Here is a 6,000-nt window from a genome sequence, read left to right as displayed (position 1 = left end):
ATCGAGAGGTCGCTGGTTCGAATCCGGGCCGGGACGGACACGGGTCAACTTTATGTGCAGACCCAGAGACGGTATCCATCTCCCACCCTCGTGTCACCACAATGGCACGTTAAAGATCTTGGTCATTCTACCATAAGTGCGGATGGCTGATACCACCTAAACACGCAAACATCAAAAAGCCGTGAGGGCGTACAACTCGAATCGTATAAACCAATGCATGTCCAATATATGCAATTAAGACCTGACGGACAATAAGCCCCTTAGAATTTACTTACCAAGCATTGCTGCAGCAACAATTTGTATTTTTGTCGCAGATTACGAAACAAACAGTCTAAAGCATTACACAACTAAGTCACAGATGACTACACATACCTGTATTGTTGACAGACAAACGAAACTTTGTTTTCGGTTCGCCAGTTCGCATCGCCCGCCAAAATGAATTAAACATTTGCCGTGATCACGTTCTGAGGCTGAAGGCTGTGTGAGGTTTGCCAACAGGGACTTACTAACTCTCTTTTACAATTTTCTTACGAAATGAAACACATGTATTCGTTAAAATTGTGCAATTTTGACTCCTTGCATACAAGTCTATGAAACTTGGTAATTTGTTTCAAACGGACAGCTGCCTGAGGCATGACTAAAAGCCCTAGGGGCTCCGTGCACCTGGATATGATAAGACCAGCACCTTTTACACAAGTGCTACACCAGGAACCAAAATATTCGAACCCTCTCTTGCTGGGTAACTCCCACCCATTTATAAACCGGGTGGAGGCACCCCGGGTGTTCACACCGAGGTTCACGGCTGTACTTGTCTCTCCGCAAGTCACTCACAACTTCTGAGTCTTGTTGGCTTCAAAGTGGACACAGGTAAGTAGTTGTTGTAGTTGTTGTTGTTGTCGTCGTTGTCTTTTCCGTCGCGATATGAACCTTGAACGGTTGAAAACGACGTTAAACACCAAATAAAGTAAAGTAAAGAAAGTAAAGTCGTTGTCTTTGCAGTTTCCATTGCATAGCCATTGTGTTGGGGCTACTTGCATTTACCACCACGGTCGTACATAATGATAATTATTTGCGAGAAAAATCTGCTCAAGAGAGGAATTAAATGCTCAATACAATAAGTTGAACTTCATGCCACAAATCACCTTATCCAGTTTATATGGAGTGGGTATTTTTTATTCACAATGTGTGAACAGAACGGTTTTCGAATATGTAACGGTATAAATGAAAGTTAAAACAAGTGGCGTAAGGCGAAATTACTACATTTAGTCAAGCTGTGGAACTCACAGAATGAAACTGAACGCACTGCATTTTTTCACAATGACCGTAGTCCGCCACTCGTGCAAAAGGCATTGAAATTGACGAGCCTGTTTAGCGCGGTAGTGGCTGCGCTGTGCTTCATAAAGCACGCTTTTCTGTACCTCTCTTCGTTTTAACTTTCTGAGCGTGTTTTTAATGCAAACATATCATGTTTATATGTTTTTGGAATCAGGAACCGACAAGGAATAGGATGAAATTGTTTTTAATCGATTTGGGAAATTTTATTTTAATCGTAAGTTTTATATTTTCTCTGTCCTTGGTACGCACAGACACACAATGATAAAATTGTTTAATTAAAAATTAAAAAGTTAAAAAGTTTACCAACAAAATGAGGTCAGAAAACTTGAGCACGTGATGATAAAGATGATGACGATGACGATGACGATGACGATGACGATGACGATGATGATGATGATGATGATGATGAAGAAGATGAGGCATGAAGAGCATACATATGTGGTTATTCATAAAATCAAATGCATATTATGCAAGTAATTACAAGTACAAGCTGGTAGCAATCGAACATGTTGCAGTAGTAAAACAAAAATATGTTCAGAATATACAATGCACAGCATATCTTTGGCGTAATACTAAGTGTGGTAAATCAAAACGCGTTAAACTACTCAGACATTAAGTGTTTTTTGACACATTTTTTTAAAACTTTTTAATGACTTTAAGTGCCTAAAGGATGATGGAAGTGAATTCCAAACTGATGTACCCGAAAAAGCAAGACTGGTCTTATAAAGGTCAATTCGTGGAATCGGTGGTATCAAGTTGACCGACCCATATCTGTCGGTAGCTTTATTACATAATGATGTAATGTAAATCGGCACTTTACCGTAATACAATGTATGCATGAAAATGGCTTTGTTTAACTTGAGATGCTTTTCCAGTGGAAGAAAGTTAAGCATTTTTAATTTTATATTATGTTGGGGCATTATCCTTTACGATGAGTTTAGCCGAGCGACGATAGAGAGAGTCTGACTTTTTCAAGTGGACATCACTGCTGCCATCCCAGAGCGTCGAAACATAATTGATGTGAGGCATTACATGAGCATGGTGGAACATTTCCAGTTTCCTTCTGTCCGTAAGAGAGGGAGAGAGAGAGAGAGAGAGAGAGAGAGAGAGAGAGAGAGAGAGAGAGAGAGAGAGAGAGAGAGAGAGAGAGAGAGACGATAGAGAGAGGAAGAGAGGCGCAGATGCAGAGAGAGGGTCAGAGAGAGAGAGAGAGAGAGAAAGAGAGAGAGAGAGAGAGAGAGAGAGAGTCCCGTGCTGTACAAAAAATATTCAACAATACAGTAACACCTGACTTCATAACAGAAGCCGGATCTTTCAAGATTTGTCATTGTAGACAGCGACATAACGCGATCTGCATGGCTTGCATACTGTGATTATGGAGAGGAATTCGTTCTTACAACCTTCTATTCACCTTACGCCCGTCCCCGTCCCTGTCTGACTTTTACAAAACATAATTCCCTTTCTACATTCCACATCACGAGTAAACTAATAGGGCCATTACATTTAAAGATCGCTGTTGAAAAGGCTTTGATAGGTAAAATAAAAAAATAAAAATGTGGTTACAGGTGCGCGAATGAAAAGACCGGGGCTCGTATTCTTGAAAAAGCTGCAACATTGTGTCCTTTAAAGTCAAACTGTCGTTTAACTACCGCCCGGTATTTATTTTTACTGCCCAGTAATTATTTATTTTCCCCCGGTATTAATGTGTGTCTGGCGGAAGGTCGGCAGCTACCAGAATTGGTTATTTCTAGAATAGGAGATTCCTCATGCTTGCTCCTCTCTACAAACAATATTTGAAAAAGATTTATTCTTGAAAAAGCTGCAACTCATATACTGGCCTGTAAAACTCAATAAGTCCGCCAACTGCTAAGTGTTATTTATGAAACACCGGTAAGTCCTTACCGGGTTGTCTCCGAGCTGTAAAGTTAGAGGACCCCTCCCCCTCCTGTAAAGTCGCTACCTGTCAGTAACTTCACCAACACTGTCCATTAAAACCGTCAAGTTCGAATAAATCTTGTTCAAATATTGTTCGTAGATTTATGTCCCTCATGGACACACATTGGTGTCATTTAAGCACCGATGCATTGCGGTCAAATACGAGCTTCTGCTCGCGAAAGATTTCAACCGATGCTCGATCATAACGGCGTGTTGCGAAAGCGTGCTTGCGTCTTGTTTAATGCATTACAGTGGCGAGAATTTGGTGTCTGATTCCGTAGCCGAACGGTTATCGAATTCGCCTGATGCGCGATTGAGTCAAGTTCGAATCGCCATCAGGCCTTACTATTTTTTTGTTTTACTCTTTGTCATTAATTTTGTTTGTTTTTGTTTATTTTCTTCGTGTGCAAAAGAGTACGTTGTAATATCAAAATTGATTTAAAAATTAATTTTAGGCGAGAATGAGTTTTTTATTTAAATTGATGGTTAACATGATATTACCGTTAACTACCTTGTATACGCCACCCACCCTATGTACCAGTTTTGCCCAAAAGTGGGGGGTGGGCGTTTACAAGGTACTATACCTTGGCAGGAGCGGGTCCTCAGCTAGAAAAACGATATTTTGGTCATTTGTCATAGAAGTGTTCAAAGGATGCGTTATTGCACAAAATTCCCCCCCCCTCTCTCTCCTCTCTCTCTCCTCTCTCTCTCTCTCTCCTCTCTCTCTCTCTCTCTCTCCTTTCTCTCTCACACACACACACACACACACACACACACACACACACACACACACACACACACACACACACACACACACACACACTAACACTAACACTAACACTAACACACAAAATCAACCTCTTCAGACATCACTTCCCGCCAAAGATGAAGCTTTGAAGATGAAGACCATTGTTGGAGCAGTCCGCGGTACAAGCCATCAACAACTGTACGACGAGTCAGGCTCTATTTCACTTTAAGAGAGGCGTAAACGTCACAAATTGATATTATTTCACAAAATTGTACACCGTAAGGTGCCAAACTACTTACTTGCACCATTAATATCAACTAATAATCCATATCGCCAGCGCAGACCTTTAGATAGGAAAGTTCAATCGTTTAACACTGAATTATACAAAAACTCATTTCTCCCATCTACAACACAACTCTGGAATTCTTTACCAGACTACATAAAACTTAGTAAGTCCCTCAAGCACTTTTTGTCAAAAAACGATTTAGGTCCGCCGTGTTATTGGTATTCTGGAGATCGCATATCACAAACAATTTACTGTAAGCTCAGGCTATATATAAATGATCTTAATAACAATCTAGTGAGACGACACGTTGCTACAGATGCATCTTGTGACTGCGGATTTCCGTCCGAAACCGTAAAACACTTCCTATTAGATTGTCCAAATTATCGCGAAGCACGTCAAGAAACCATACATACCCTCCCTAACCACAGTATTCACCCCCCCCCCCCCCACCTTCTAAATGGAGACAGACAGTATTCTCTAGATTTGAACAGGAACATTTTTTTCCAGAGTACACTCGTTCATTGAACGTTCAGGCCGCTTTGGGCAAACCAAAATCAATGCTCCACAAGCCGGACAACAACTTTAATTTCTGCACAACTCCTACCCATCCCTCTTCTTTTTATTCCTTTTCTTCCCCTCCTTCCTTCCTCTTACTGTCTTTCTTTATAATGATTATGCAACGTTTATTATGTCATGATAATTTTGGATTATCAATGAGATGAGGATGATTATAATGATGATGCTTTGGATTTCCAATTTGGTTTATTTAGACAAATTGTTCAGCCGTTACCGCCTTACGTTATAATATCCATGCAGGAACACCCCTATAAGCTTCTAGCTTGTTGCTGTTACCTGTGTCTTTTGTATACATGTCATGATTGTAACATTTGTTGAAATAAACTTATGTTTAAACCAAAGATGAAGCTTTCGTTTCTTCTTTTTCCTCCCAGTCAAAAATGTATTGCGATTCTCTAGCCACTCCAGAAACCTTTTTCTGTCCAATCCCAGAAGCATGTCTAAGGAAAGGAAACAATTAAAAAAAAACAATAACAGCAGAATGAATAATCTTTTTTTATTTTCCTTGTCTACTAGTCCACTGGTCGAAACTGGGGGGTGGGCGTTTACTAGGTACTATACCATGTACACCTGCATGCAACTGAGGTTTATAAAAATAATAAAAATAAAATCTCCCCGTGTTTTTATTTCATTCAGTTTGTTTGGGTTGTTGCTATTGACTTGAAACTGACACGCCGGCGAAAACGCCGGTAACGCGTGCGCAGAGAAGAGCAAGCATCGGGAATCTTCAATTCTAAACATAACCAACTGGTAGCTGCCGACCTTCCGCTAGACACACATGAATACCGGGGAAAAATAAATAATTACTGGGCAGTAAACATAAATACCCGGCGGTAGTTAAATGACAGTTTGACTTTGAAGGACACAATGTTGCAGCTTTTAGCCAGCGTGTCAGTTTCAAAGTCAATAGCAACTACCCAAACAAACTGAATGAAATAAAAACACGGGGAGACCTTTTTTATTTCTTTTTTCTTTTTTTCTTTTTAATCTCAGTTGCATGCAGGTGGCTGCTACCGCATTTTAGGTGGGTTTTTTCTCTCTCACCTTTGTTTTTTTAAGCGGGAAGCATTCTTCTTCATGGTTATGTATTTAATTTTTTTTAATCAAATGTTTACATGTT

At 40.1% G+C, this 6,000-nt stretch overlaps 1 protein-coding gene across 4 annotated transcripts in view; it reads left to right on the top strand.

Annotated features, from left to right (window-relative positions):
- Positions 1-720: 720 nt before the first annotated feature.
- LOC138949335 (coadhesin-like) overlaps positions 721-6,000 on the top strand; it is a 191,535-nt gene continuing 186,255 nt past the window's right edge. For 3 of the 4 annotated variants that reach the window (XM_070321126.1, XM_070321127.1, XM_070321125.1), the window contains exon 1: positions 721-867. The gene's annotated coding sequence lies outside the window, so the exon portion shown is untranslated. The remainder of the gene's footprint in view (positions 868-6,000) is intronic. The other variant, XM_070321124.1, reaches the window with a different exon arrangement.

The sequence above is a fragment of the Littorina saxatilis genome, linkage group LG15 (genome assembly GCF_037325665.1).
Source record: "Littorina saxatilis isolate snail1 linkage group LG15, US_GU_Lsax_2.0, whole genome shotgun sequence".
Classification (NCBI taxonomy): domain Eukaryota; kingdom Metazoa; phylum Mollusca; class Gastropoda; order Littorinimorpha; family Littorinidae; genus Littorina; species Littorina saxatilis.
This window is presented reverse-complemented; position numbering and strand designations above follow the sequence as displayed.